This window comes from Phascolarctos cinereus, unplaced genomic scaffold (genome assembly GCF_003287225.1).
Source record: "Phascolarctos cinereus isolate Bilbo 61053 unplaced genomic scaffold, phaCin_HiC Scaffold_2;HRSCAF=192, whole genome shotgun sequence".
NCBI lineage: Eukaryota > Metazoa > Chordata > Mammalia > Diprotodontia > Phascolarctidae > Phascolarctos > Phascolarctos cinereus.
Window position 1 is genome coordinate 301,901,920 of NW_027555625.1, and position 14,187 is coordinate 301,916,106.

General features: G+C 38.1%; 1 protein-coding gene across 3 annotated transcripts in view; it reads left to right on the top strand.

Moving 5' to 3' along the window:
• The first annotated feature begins 1,317 nt into the window (after positions 1 to 1,317).
• The window catches only part of PDCL (phosducin like), a 29,806-nt gene continuing 16,936 nt past the window's right edge, over positions 1,318 to 14,187 (top strand). The window contains exon 1 of one of the 3 annotated variants that reach the window (XM_020967609.2): positions 1,318 to 1,418. The gene's annotated coding sequence lies outside the window, so the exon portion shown is untranslated. Of the gene's footprint in view, positions 1,576 to 1,711; positions 1,998 to 14,187 lie in introns of those variants that run through there. The other 2 variants (XM_020967608.2, XM_020967610.2) reach the window with 2 other exon arrangements.

The following is a 14,187-nucleotide window of genomic DNA, read 5'->3' on the forward strand; positions in this document are numbered from 1 at the left end:
TTAGCTGGAAAGTTTGGGAAAAGAGGCCTGTTTGTCAATTGTACAACCGATTGTGAAGCTCTAGTGTGAATATTTTTACGTCTGTATTAGACATTTTCTTTGCAAATCTATTGTTCGATTGAAATGTAAATGAAATTAAAGATGGTGTACACCCATCATGTATAAAGCAGGCACCATCTCTAAGATGGATTTAAATGCTCATTTTTAAGGCATATACTCAGCTTCTATTTAAAACTATAATTTAAAATAATTCTGTACAATGAAATGGGGGATATATATGGGAATAAATTCTATTCCATTTATTTCAATTTGAATTTCCAAATTGCAATGTTTCCCTTTGTGCTATAGGAATAGGATTAAATGGGGGAAGGCTTGGACTCTATACAGGCCTGTATTTGGGGGGAGGGGAGAGATGGAACAATGAGGGTTGTGATGATACTGAATAGCAAAGAGTGAATTCTATGTGTTTTTGCTGTAGCACTGAAGTAAAAAGATATTAGCTTTGGCTGTTCACAGAATAGAGCATCATGGTTTTCAGTGTTTGAGAGAAAATTGATGGAAAAAGTTTGCAGTACTTGACATGTATTTGCATGCACGAAATAAAATTATTTGTCCACCTTAAAAAGTTGTTTTGTTGTATTTCAGCTCATTTTCAGAAGGTACTCCAAAAGCAAATTTTATGTCGCACGTTATCTTTTTGTTTGTTTTGCTAGGCAGTGGAGCTAAGTGACTTGGCCAGGGTCACACGGCTACTAAGTGTCAAATGCCTGAGGTTGCATTTGAACTCGGGTCCTCCCGACTCCAGGGCGGGAGCTCTAGCCATTGCACCGCCTAGCTGCCCATATCACACATTATCTTAACTAATTTTCCTGCGATTTATTTGGCCTGGCAAAATTTTGGTTTTGAGAACCCAGGAATTTGGAGACTTCGGTCCTGAGCTTTGCTGCTAACCCAGGGCAAAGTTTTCATCTTTCTGGTTTTGTTTCTTCCTCTGTAAGACTAAAGGGTTGGATATCTAAGGCCTACAAGTATTGGTGCAAGGCCTAATACGAAGTGCTGATAATATTCTGTATCGTCCCTCAATCCTATGACTTTTATATTGAAAAGGGCTTTCTTTGAAAGGCTTTAAATTTTTTCTCGCCAGGAACAAACTGGGTGAGGGAGACAAAAAAAAAAAAACTTCTCTCCAATATTCCAACGAAGCGAAACACTGAAAACAGCCCCTTGAGTTCTGCGCAACCTTTGGCCTTCTTGAAAAATAGACGAGCCGCTACGTGAATTGGCGTGGAAGATTTTTGTCCTGAAGTGCGACTCGTAGACTGGCTGGCGTGTGGGCGGGGCATGTTATGATTGGTTCTAGGCAGCGCGTGCGGACTGGGCTCGAGATGTCTTCTTCCGATGGGTCTGCTCTAGTCCAGGTTGGAAGCTTCTGGTTTCTCTGGGCTCTCGAAGAGTCAGTGCTTGCTTGCCTGCCTCCCCGCCCTGCTCGAGCTTCATTGGTAGCTTTCAGCTGCCCTTCCGCGTCCCGGAGGCGGAGTTGCCCACCGGACGGGACCGGGGAGTGAGCTAAGCAGGGTTAGCTGCGCGGGAGCCTCGGGAATGGAATAGGGGAGGGGTTTGGGGCCTGCGGGGGGCGGCGGGGAAAGCACGGCGTGGGGGAAGGGGGGGAGGGTGTGCGGACGCAATCCTGCGCTGACGTCATAGTTCGCCCTGTGCTCCACCTGACATACCGGGACCTAGGGCCTGCAAGGGGGTCCCAGGGCCTTGGTCGGGAGGCTCGGGCAGCCTCCAGCGCCATAACCTTCCTCCCAGTCTCTATCAAACGGAGCCCACTCTGGAAATCCACGCTCCACCCCCTCAGCTAGCGCTCCCCTCCAGACGGCCCTGACATTGTTAGGAATCCACCTGCAAGCATTTATTAGGCACCTACTGGTGTGAAGTACGAGGCTAGACCAAAGATGAACCCGCTCTCGACCCAAAGGAAATTACATTCTACGGCAAGGCACATTTTGTATATATGTATTATATACAATAGATTTATGTCGTATGTATATATTTTGTACGAAAAGTAAATACAAGGAAGTTTTTTGAGGAGAGGAAGAGGAACAACTAACTAAAGGCGTAGGAATCAAGAGAGGCTTCATGAAGGAGGTTTGATTTGAAACGTGATTCTAAGAGGCCATTTGAAGAACATGGGCAGCGTTCTGGGCCTAATGCCCAGAGACCCGGTGTAATGTGATGTTTGAGGAGCAGCCCAAGTTAGGTTGAAATATAAAGTGTGTGAAGGGGAGTAATGTCTAATAAGTACCTAGCTTTTCAGAATCTGGGGCCAGATTGGGAAAGGCTTTAAATGCTGAAGAAAATTTTTGTATTTGTATCTTGAAATTATAGAAAGCCACTGTAGTATATTGAGTTTAGGAGTGACGTGGTCAGATCTGCAGTTTAAGAACATCACTTTGGGCAGCTGTATGGAGTTTGGATTGGAGAAGGGAGAGACTTGAGGCAGGGAGACTATTGTAATAGTTCTGGTGGAGGTGATGATGGCTTGAACAAGTGTAACCCGAATCCTATGGTGGCCATGTGTAAGTGAGGAGAAGGGAATGTATGCAGGAATTATGTAGGCAGGGAGATGTTGTGGAGATAGATTATCAAACTGGTTAGATGCGATGAGGAGTTGAGGATGATGAAGGTTGTGAAACTGAGTGACTAGAAGGATGATGGTGTCTTCAACAGTAATAGTTAAGTTTAGTAGAGGGGTTGGGTTTTGGGGGAAAATAAGGAGTTCTGCTTTAGACATGCTTTTTTTTCTCTGTGTGACCCTGACCTTGGCTGTTTCCACATGATTGCAATGAAGGCATTTCCTTCTAGCTCCAGTATTCTGACTTTCTGTTCCCTTTTCAGCCGTAACATCTTTCATTTTAATCTTCCTTCCAGCCTTGACCATATCTAAACAGATTCCAAAGCTTGTTGAAGCTAGCACCATAATATCTCTTGTCCCATTCACTCATAAGTTGTCTTGGTCTGCCCACTGTCAATCTCTCCTTTCTTTAATCCACGGATCTTAAGGGAAAAGACAAGAGAAAGAGAGGAAGCTATTAACTATAGTCCAGTCAAGTGGTGATAAGAGTTTAAACTAAGGTGGTGGCTGTGTGAATAAAGAGAAGGGATGTATAAAAGAAATGTTGCTTTAAAGTATGCTAGGCGGCTTGGCCACTGTTTGGGTGTAGGGTTAAAGGAAGGGTCAAAAATTGTTTTGAGGTTGTGAATCTGGGTAATTGGCAGGATAATAGTGCCTTCAGCATTCGGTAGGTTGGAAGAAAGATGACATACTGAATTGTCTCATACTAGTAGACACACACAGTTATTAGTTCAAGATGTGGGATTAGAGCCAGGAGAGAGGCTTACAGTGTGTATAGATTTGGAAATCATCTGCATAGGTAAATTCATCAAAGGAGAGAGCATAGAAAGAGAAGTCCCAGGCAGAACCTGGGGGAACAACTACACTTTGTAAGGAAGAAGTGGATAGTTACGTAACAAAGGAGATTGAGAAGGAACAATCACACAAGTAAGAGAACAAGGAGACAGCAGTGTCACAAAAGTCATTGGAAAGGAGAGGATACAAAAGGAGCAGTGCTAGAATCTTCAGAGGGTCAAGAATAGCATTTCAGGGATCATAGATTTAGAGCTAAAATAGACGTTCAAAGCCATTTACTCCAACATCATTAGCAGCTTTTGAGTTGAGTAACTGTTTCACTAGAATAGCCACATAAGCCAGATTGAAAGGAAGGCTGACAAGTAAGTGGTTGGTGAGAAAGGAAAAGTAATAAATGCACGTAACTTTTTTTTTTGCCTTTAAAGTTTGCCTTTAAAGGTAAAAGAAACATAGCTTGAGGGGATGGTTAGCCAAATGGAGGATTTTTTTTTTTGGTGAGGCAATTGGAGTTAAGTGACTTACCCAGGGTCACACAGCTAGTAAGCATCAGGTATGTGGTCTGAGGTCAGATTTGAACTCAGATCCTCCTGACTCCAGGCCCGATGCTTTATCCACTGTACGACTTAGCTGCCCTGAAGTGGAGGATTTTTAAAGATGAGTTAAATGATATGGAAGGAACTAGTAAATTGGAAGAGATTGAAGATGAGAGAAACAGGCATTGATCCTCAAACAGAGCATGTTCCAGAAAAAAGTAGAAGAAGATAGGATTGAAAACACTATAGAAGGTTTGACTTTGGTAAAGAATTGCATTAGTGTAGGAAATGTAGGGAAAAGTTTTTGAGGTAGGGAGTAGGGGAGATGAGGGGGCTCACAAGGAATGGCCTAAATTTTCTCAAGAAAGTAAGATACAGGTCATTTACAGAGAGAGAGGTGGGGTTCGGGCCTGAGAAGAGAAGACTTCAAAAAGTGCACAGGGTGATAGAGGAAGAATAAAAGGAATGCCAGTCAGCAGTGTGGGCTTGATTGAGGTTATATAACGTGATCTGTAGTAGAACCTAGTTGGCATGATCATGTGACTTCCAGCAGCATTTAGAAGCTTGGAGTAGGAACAGAGAAAGACAAATTGACCCAAGGTTGAAGTGTGGCAGAATGGAAGGATAAGGGGTTAAAGGAATAAAGGATGGAAGACTGTGCTTTGGACAGTGCACTTCTATCTCTGTATGTCTTATGAACTGATGGGTGAAGTGATGAGCTGGGATAACAAGGAGGAATGGAGGAGCTGGAAATCAGAGTAAGGATAAAGAATAAGTTTAGGAATGAGGTAAAGGGAGAAATACAAGTACAGTTTAAGAGGTGGTCAAAGAAGAGTTTTGGAGTTCAAGATCATGAAGTTTGAGGTCCTGGTAAAGTCTTAAGGTATGACCAGTGTGTGGCTGGCTGAGAGAATGGATGTCACAAATCATGAGAGTTGAGGAGTTTGATAAGTGGGAGGCCAGAATGTTCAGAGGAATACTATCATGAATATTGTGTTCTCCAGGAATAAGGAGTGAATTAGGGTGAATAACAAGACAGTGATCAGATACTAAACTTCTTGCATAAGGAGAGAATGATGTGAAGGCTGCTAGATAAAAGTAACAGCAATCTGGACTGAGATAGATGGAATGGTTCTACAACTAAGAGCATTTGCTTAACTGTAGTAGAAGGGGAAGGTCTGGAAATGGCAGTGGAAAGCAAGAAGTGTGCTACTTCTGGCCTGGTGTGTTGAGGGGCATCAGAAAGCAGCTAGCGTTGGAGAGAGGGAGTGGAAAGGAATGAGGTGTTTCCATAGAAGGCTGAATTTCCATGCATGCTATAAGATGAAAGGTGTGAGAGAAAAGAAATAGGGGATAAAGAGGAGTTTGTTCATAGTAAGATAGATTTTCCGAAAGATAGAATTGTCAGGCAAAGTATAGGATCTAAAAAGGAGAAGGGCTGAACTGGATCGGGATAAATATGGGGAGAGGTGGGTGAGGAAAAGGGTTTATTTCTGAGTAAAAGAATGCTCTAGAATACCACAAACAAGGTGGTAGTTTGCTGGTCATAAGACTGGAAGTACTAGTTAATCAGAATACTGTGTTGAGTAGAGCAGGGGACTGGAGGGTTAATGATAATAATGGAAGTCACTGGTTCCTGGCAGTCTTAAGCAGGAACAGCCACTTCACTCTTCTGTTCTTCTTCATCACAATATCTGTGAGGAGTTGGTGCCAGGTGCCAGGAGGATCAGAAGTAATTAAGAGGGGTAAATGGCAAGGTTCTCCTTAACCACAATGCTTGTATGGGACTAGGCCCAGGGCAGGAGGTAGTGTCTTCTCTACTCAGAAATAGTGGCTCCCACATATTTGGGACATTTGTTGATAGTTGGAAGGAACACACACGTAAATACTGGCTTCTTTCACATTAGAACATCCTTTATTTGAAGATCTCACAGGGTCTCAGCACAAAAACAAATACATTTGACTCAGAGGAAAACCTCTCAAGCTGTCATTCAGAGCTTGCTGTTTTAGAATTGGATCTAACAGTCCCAGGTGGGGGGTGGAGGGTTGGGAGGGAGAGACAGCAGGACACAGTGGCCTCAAGAGCTAGTGAGACCTGGATTCAAGTCTCGTCTCTGACGTATCTTTGCTGTGGGACTCTGGGCATGTCACTTAACCTTTCAGTGCTCTAGACCAGAAGCAACACTCTTGAGTGTAGCCTGAACCAGATTAAAATGCAATTATGAAATACTTAAGAAAACAAAAATATGGTAGAACATGGATAACATTAATCTGTGGTTTTCTAAGTTAATATGCAGCCTTCAGGGATCTTTGTGTACATGTTAGTGGCCTCTGTTTCTATTTGAGTTTGACACCACTGCTGTAGTATAGACGTCTTGTTGCATTGGTAGAGGGAGTTTTCTCACCAGAGTGTTCCCAATTCCCATGATATCACAGGTCCAACCCCTGTCCCACCCAGCAAAGGTTTCTCAGCCTGTCTCAGATTAGATGTAGCAAATCATGCAAGGGAGTTGAGGGCTGCTAGGAGTAATTCAGTTTGCTCCAGTGGGTGCACATTGCTAACTCCAGAAAGTAGTAGCATAAATAGTGAAAGGAGAGAATAATTATAAAAAGCCTACATATAAAAAACACAGCAAATTGCCATTTGTTCTGGGGCAAATAATCTTATATAACTGGACTGCATTGTAATATACATAGCTCTTTATCTCAATTGATCCTCAAAATGATGACCCAGAATCATCAAGAATAGGTTAGTTTATGTTCTGCATACCTATTCAGATTCACAGATGTGAGAATTAAACTCTTAGGGTGCAGGTTATCCTGGGCCTAGAATCTAAAGAGCTAGGTTTGAGTTCTGGTTCTGTCGCTTACTGGGTAATTTTGGCAAATGTCTTCTTTTATCTTACTTTTCATCATCAATCCCAAAAAGAACTTGGACCATTTGAATTGTGAGATCCTTTCCAGGTCTAAGTCCTGTGGTCTGTAAGGTCTCTTCCAACTTTAATATGCTCTAAAGTTTACATAAGTTTTGATACCAGCCATTGCACATTACATTTTAGTAAACTAAAATTGGCATTTAAATGTTTTAAATTGGCAGTGCTTTGCATGTGGCTTAATGTTAAATTAATATTTATATTCAAAATAATTTTTTAAAATTGGGGGATTTCAAGAAGTAAATTTCAGTTATCTGCTGAATTCAGACATGTAAAAAACTTGATTTCCCCGTTGATACTAGATGAATAAGACATTGTTCTTTATTCTTTTGATGAATCTTACTGTAATTGATGCAGTGGGAAGAGCCTTGGATTTGGAGTCAGAAGATATGTTTCTTTTTTTATAATTGTATTTTTATTGATGGCCTCTGTTTCTTACATCATCATAAATATTTACATTATTCTTCCCCCAACCTTTCCCAGAGAACCATCCCATTTAACAAATCAAAATTTTTAAACAGGAAAAAAAAGTTAGCCCAACCGATACATTGAAAAAGTGAGAAAACATGTGCAATGTGAACCCTTGTGGACCTCCCACCTCCACAAAGAGATGGGTTGAGGGTGTCTTCTTATATCTCTTTCAGTCCTGCTGAATGCTTAGAATTGTGTTAACGTTTACCTTTGATTTTTTGTGTGTCTTATTGTTATTTCCATTTACATTGTTATAGTTACTGTGTATATTATTTTCTTGGCTTTGTTTACTTCATTCTGCATCAATTCATGTAGATTTTTCTATGCTTTTCTCCATTCATCACATTCTTACAGCACAGTAATATTCAATTATATTCACATAACACAGTTTGTTTAGCCATTCTCCAATTGATGGGCATCTATCTACTTTGTTTCCAGTTCTTAGCTATACAAAAAGTACTGCTATAAATATTTGGAAGTACATGGGAGCTTTATTTTTATGAATGGCTTCCTTGGGGGTTAAGCCCTGTAATGGAGTCTCTAGTTCAAAGGATATGGACATTTTAGTCACTTTATTTGCATAATTCTAAATTGCTTTCCAAAATGGTTATATACTGTTTCACAGTTCCACCAACAATATTTTAGTGTACCTATCACTCCGCAACCCTTCTAACATTGACTATTGCCATTTTTTGTCATTTTTGCCAATTTGCAGAGTATAAGGTGAAACCTTAGAGTCATTTTTATTTGTATTTCTCTTATTATTAGTTATTTGAAACATTCTTTCATGTGGCTGTAAATACTTTGCAATATATCTGTATCTATCTCTTGGATACCAAACTGTTACCAGAGAATTTTGATACAAAGGTTTTTTTTTTTTCCTTTTGACCACTTCTCTTCTTGTCCTAGGGGCATTAATTTTTATTTGTGCAGAAGCTTTTCAATTTCAGGTAATCAGAGTTATCTTTTTTTGTCTTTTGTATTTGCCCCTCTCTCTTGTTTGGTTAAGAATATATCTCCTACCCATAGCTTTGAGAGGTATATGATAATGCTTCTTTTCTAATTATTTTATTATATGGTCTTTAATATTAATATTGTACATCCATTTAGAATGTATTGTAGAATATAGTGTAAGGTTTTCATCTAACTAATTTCTGCCAGACTGCTTCCTAATTTTCTCAAAACTTTTTAGCTTATAAGCAGTTTTTCCTAGATAATTTATGTTTTCAGTTTTATCCAACATTTCATTATTGAGTTCCATTGTTTCTGATTCTCCTTTGTCTAGTCTTTTCCATTGATCTATCTCTATTTTTTGACCAATGAAAGATGGTTTCTAAGACTGCTGCTTTATAATTTGAAATTTAGAAGTACTATTTCCTCTTCATTGCTTTTAATAATTTTCCTTGATATTCAAGATCTTTTGTTTTCCCAAATGAATTTTGTTATTATTTTAACAAGTTCTATGAAGTATCCCCTTGATAATTTGATTGGTGTAGTATTAAAAGTAATTTAACTTTGCTAGTATTGTAATTTTTAGTCTATTGGCATTGCCTAGCCATGAGCACTAAATATATTCTACCTATTTAAATTATTCTTTATTTCTTTAAGGAACACTTTGAAATTGAGTCTGTACAAGGGTGGTTTTTTTTTTTTAATGCTTTGGTAGGTCGATCTCCAGATATCTCATGCATTTTGTAGTTATTTGGAATGGGATTTCCCTATTTTTGTGTTTTGTGTTTTGCTATTATATAGAAATATTGTTGATTTTTAAGGGGTTTTTTGTAGCCTGCAAGTTTGCTGAAGTTATAAAGTGTTTCAGTTATAATACCTGCTGATTCCTTATGATTTACCAAGTATATCATCGTGTCGTCTGGGATGTTTTATCTTTCTTTATTCCTTTAATCTCTTTCTCTTGTGTTATTGTTGCTAGCATTTCCAGAATTATCTCAAATAATAGTGGGGAGAGTAGGTATCCTTGCTTTATTCCTATATTTGTTGGAAAAGTTTTAGTGTGTCTCCATTGCTTATGATGCTTGTCTTTGGTTTTAGATAGAAACTTTTTTTGATGCTAAGAAAGGTCCCTCTCTGCCTATATTTTATATACCTATACTATATAGAGTTTTTAGCTTGAAAAAATTGTACTTTTTCAAAAACTTTTTTGCGTCTATTGAAATAATTATGTGGTTTTGGATGTTTTGATTTTTAATATGATTAATTATATTGATTATTTTCCTCATATTGAACCATCTTTAAATTCCACTTGGTCATATTTCTTGATAAATAACTGTAGTCTGTTTGATAAGATATTGTTTACAATTTTTAAATCAATATTAAGTAATAATATTGGCCTATAGTTTTCTTCTTGTGTTTTATCTTTCCCTGGTTTAGGTATTATGACTATATTTATCTCATAAAAAAGATTCTGGTAAGGTGCTTTTTTTCCTCAATTTTTTAAGTATAGGTACTAATTGTTTTTTAAAAGTTTGATAGAGTTTTCTTGTGAATCTACAGGGCCAAGAGTTTTTGTTCTTTGATAGTTACTTTATAGCTAGATTTCCTTCTTTTTCTGAAATTGGGTTATTTAAGATCTCTATATGCTTTTCTGATAGTCTGTATATTTTATATTTTTGAAGGTATTCTTTTTTTTGCATTCTCAGTTTTCTTAGTATATAACGGTGTATAATATGTTTTGATTATTCTTTTCATTTCTTTTGGTTTTGTTGTGATTTTACCTTGTTCATTTGCTGTTTTGTTGATTTAATTTTCTGTTCTCTTTAGTAGGATTAGCTAAAGGGTTAGCAATTTTATTGGTCTTTTTAAAGAACTAGCTTTTACTTTTGTTCATTGTTCCAATGGGTTTTTCTGTTTCTAGTTTATCAATTTTTTCTCTAAATTAATATCTCCTCTTTTGTGATTATTCTAAGTTTATTTATTGGCTTTCTAATTTTTTAAAAAGCATACTCGATTCACTAATTTTCTCTTTTTCTGTTTTGTTATTGCATGTTTATAGGGATATGATTTTTCTCTCTGAGGACTGCTTTAGCTGCTTCCCAGAAATTTTAATGTTTCATCATTGTCATTTTCTTACACAGAAGTATTAATTTGTTTTTTCATTTGCTCTTTGACCCACTCATTATTTAGGATTTCATTGTTAGATCTCCATTTGATTCTGTGTTTTTTGTTTGTGGTCCTTGAACCAATAACTATTTTTTTTAATGGTTTTTAGAAGATATACAATTTCTTGTTTTTTACCCTTGTTTGCAATATCTCTCTGCCTTGGTACAAGGTCAGTTTTGTAATAGTTCCATATGGTGCTGAGAAATACGTGTATTCTTTTGCAATCCAGTTTTGCAGATGCTTTAAATGTTTTAAGTCTACTTTCTTCAGCAGTTCATTCAGTTCCACATTTTTGCTTTTATCTTTCTGTTAGACTTATCCAAAACTGAGAGAGGGATAGTGAAATTTCCTATCACTGTTGCACTACTGTCTGTGTCTTTTTTTTTTTTTTAAGGCAATTGGGGTTAAGTGACTTGCCCAGGGTCACACAGCTAGTAAGTGTCAAGTGTTTGGTCTGAGGCCTGATTTGAACTGAGGAACTCCTGACTTCAGGGCCAGTGCTCTATCCACTGCGCCACCTAGCTGCCCCCTGTCTATGTCTTCTTAATGTTTCCTTTATTTGAATCTGATGCTAAAGCATTGGTAGCATATAAAATTATTATTGATCCTATTGTCTGTGGTTCCTTTTAGGATAGTGTAACTTTCTTGTTTATCTCTTTTTATTTTTTGAATGCTTATTTTTGTTTTGTAAGATAGCGTGATTGCAGCTCCTGCGTCTTTGGATTCACTTGGTGCAGAGTAAATGCTTTCCCCTCCCCTCTGTTTAATTTTGTGTCTGTCTTTATTTTTAGAAGTGTTTCTTGTAAGCAACAGATTGTAGGGGTTGGTCTCCTCATCCATTTTGTTGCTTTTGTTTTTTGTTTTATTGGATTAATTGATTCCCATTTAAAAGTTATGAGAATTAGATTTACGGTTTCCTGCCTTTGTCTCTACTATTGGATTTTTCCAAGTTATGGTTCCCCCCCACTTCTGCTGCAAACATCATATTATATTACTTCAATTTAATCTTTTTTTAAGGTGGCCCAGTTCCCACTGGCTCTCTTCCCCCTCACTTCCAATCTCCCCTGTCCTGTTTGCTATCTCTTTCCCTTTAGAGTTTTGCTTATTAGTTCCTTTTTCTCTCCTGCTTTTATCAGGTTATCTAATTTTTCCTTCTTTTTATCCCCACTCAGTCAACTAGATTCCCTTTTCTTCTCTCCTTCCAGTAGTTTTGTTTATTAGTTTTTAAAATTTCATTTTTTGTGCCCCTTTCGAGAGGATTTTTCTCACTCTCTTTGTAATCCATCATCTTTGTCTGTACTATATACTCATACTCTGGTTCATGACCCCTATAATTATTGAGTCTTTCTATTCATTATATTCCTCATGCAGTCAAAGCTACTAACCTGTTTAACTCTGAGCCCATTCTAAGCTCTCCTCTTTTTTAAAGATGAGGAAACAAAGGCCCAACAAGGTTAGGTGACTTGGCCTGGGTCACACAGCTAGTAATTGTCAGAGCTAGGATTGAAACCCAGGTATTCTGATTCCAAGGCAAGTGCTATTTCCCTTATGCCGTGGAGAGTAAGAATGCTTAACAATTTAATATTGACAAGTCTCTGTATGTGTAATTGTGTTGGGTGAATGCATATGTTTGTACTTGCACATGATAAAGATGTCCTGGAAGACAGGCCATCATGTTGCTCCTCTGCTCATGGAACTTCAGTGCTCCCTTTTGCCTTTAGGATGAAATATAAATTCCTTTTTGTTATTTAAAGCTCTTTTTTTCCAGGCCAGTTATACATTATTCCTGTCACTCTATGCTGCAGGCCTCCTTGCTCTTCCCATCCAAAGAATTCCATCTCTTGTCACTGTGCCTTTGTGTATGATGTTACCTATGCAGATGTGCTTAGGCTTATCTCTTCACCTCTATCCTTTGGATTGCTCAGCTCCTTTTCAAAGTTTGCATCAAATGCCACTTCCTTGAGAGGATCTTCCTGATTCTGTCAGTTTTTAGTTCTCAACATCTCCACTCCCATCAATCTGTTATTTATTTTTGTATATAGTCTGTATTTACTTCTCTGTGAGTGTATTATGTTCCTTCTCTCTCCTTTCCTCCCCCCAGTAGATTGTAAGATACTTGAGGGCAGGACCCTTTTATGTTTTTATCCTTACTGTCTAGCATAGTGCCTGGCATATAGATAATTGTTGCTTTATTGAAGCAAAGGGTTTAGCCAGGCAAAGAGAAGACTTCTGGAATAAGAGGCATGTTAGCATATGATCATAGATTTAAAGCTGGAAAATATATTTTTTTAATTTAGTATTTTGTTTTTCCCCAAATACATATAAAAACAATTTTCAACATTCATTTTTAAAACTTTGAGTTCCAAATTCTCTCCTTCCCTCCCCATCCCCCTTATTGAGAAGGCAAGTAATATGATAAGGGTGACTACATGTGTAGTCATGCAATACATATTTCCATATTAGTCATATTGTAAAAGAAAACATAGACCAAAATTTTTTTAAAAAGCAAGAAAAAAAAAGAATTAAAAAAGTACGCTTTGGTCTGTATTTAGACTCCATTAGTTCTTTCCCTGGGGATGATAGCGATTTCATCATGAGTCCTTCAGAGTTGTCTTGGATCATTGTATTGCTGAGAATAGCTAAGTCATTCACAGTTGATCATCTTAAAATATTGCTGTTACAGTGTACAGTTTTCTCCAGATTCTACTCATTTCAGTTTGCATCAGTTCATGTAAGTCCAGGTTTTTCTGAGGGCATCTAGCTCATCATTTCTTATAGCACAACAGTATTCCTTCACAAGCATATACCACAACTTGTTCAGCCATTCCCTAATGGATGGTCATCCCCTCAATTTCCATTTCTTTGCCACCAGGAAAGAGCTACTATAAATATTTTTGTACATATGGGTCCTTTGCCTTTTTGGTTTTTATCCATATTGGAATACAAACCTAGTACTGGTATTGCTAGGTCAAAGGGTATGCATGGTTTTATAGGCCCTTGGACATAGTTCCAGATTTGTTCTAAAGAATGATTGAATCAGATCACAACTCCACCAATAATACATTAGTGTCTCAATTTTCCCACATCCCCTCTAACATTTGTCATTTTACTTTTCTATCCTAATAGCCAATCTAATAGGTATGAGCTAGTACCTCAGATTGTTTTGACTTGCATTTCTCTAACCAGTAGTGATTTAGAGCATTTTCTCATATGGCAGTAGACAGCTTGGATTACTTCATCTGAAAACTGTTCATATTTTTTGATCATTTATCAGTTGGGGAATGGCTCTTATTCCCATAAATTTGACTTATTTCTCTATATATTTGAGAGATGAGACCTTTATCAGAGAAACTTGCTTCAAAAATTTTTTTCATGGTTCCGCTTCCGGGAGCCAAGATGGTGGAGTGAAAAGGTAGTAGCTCTCACTCTCCCCTATCAACCTCTGAAAACCCAGAAAATATCACCCAGAAAAAAAAAAACCCTGGAACACCTGAACTAGAAGAAAGACGAGGAGATGCAGTGCAGTAGCCCAACAAACGGGTCTCCCAGTGCCTCAGCAAAAATACGGGAGGTAGGACTACAAGGGGCCCCAGGCGGATAAGTACCCTGCGGCATTCCTCTGAAAGGAGGTGAAGAAAACAACCTAAAGGCTTCATAAAGCCCCGGCCTTGCTAATTCCAACCCAACACCAGGTGAGCTG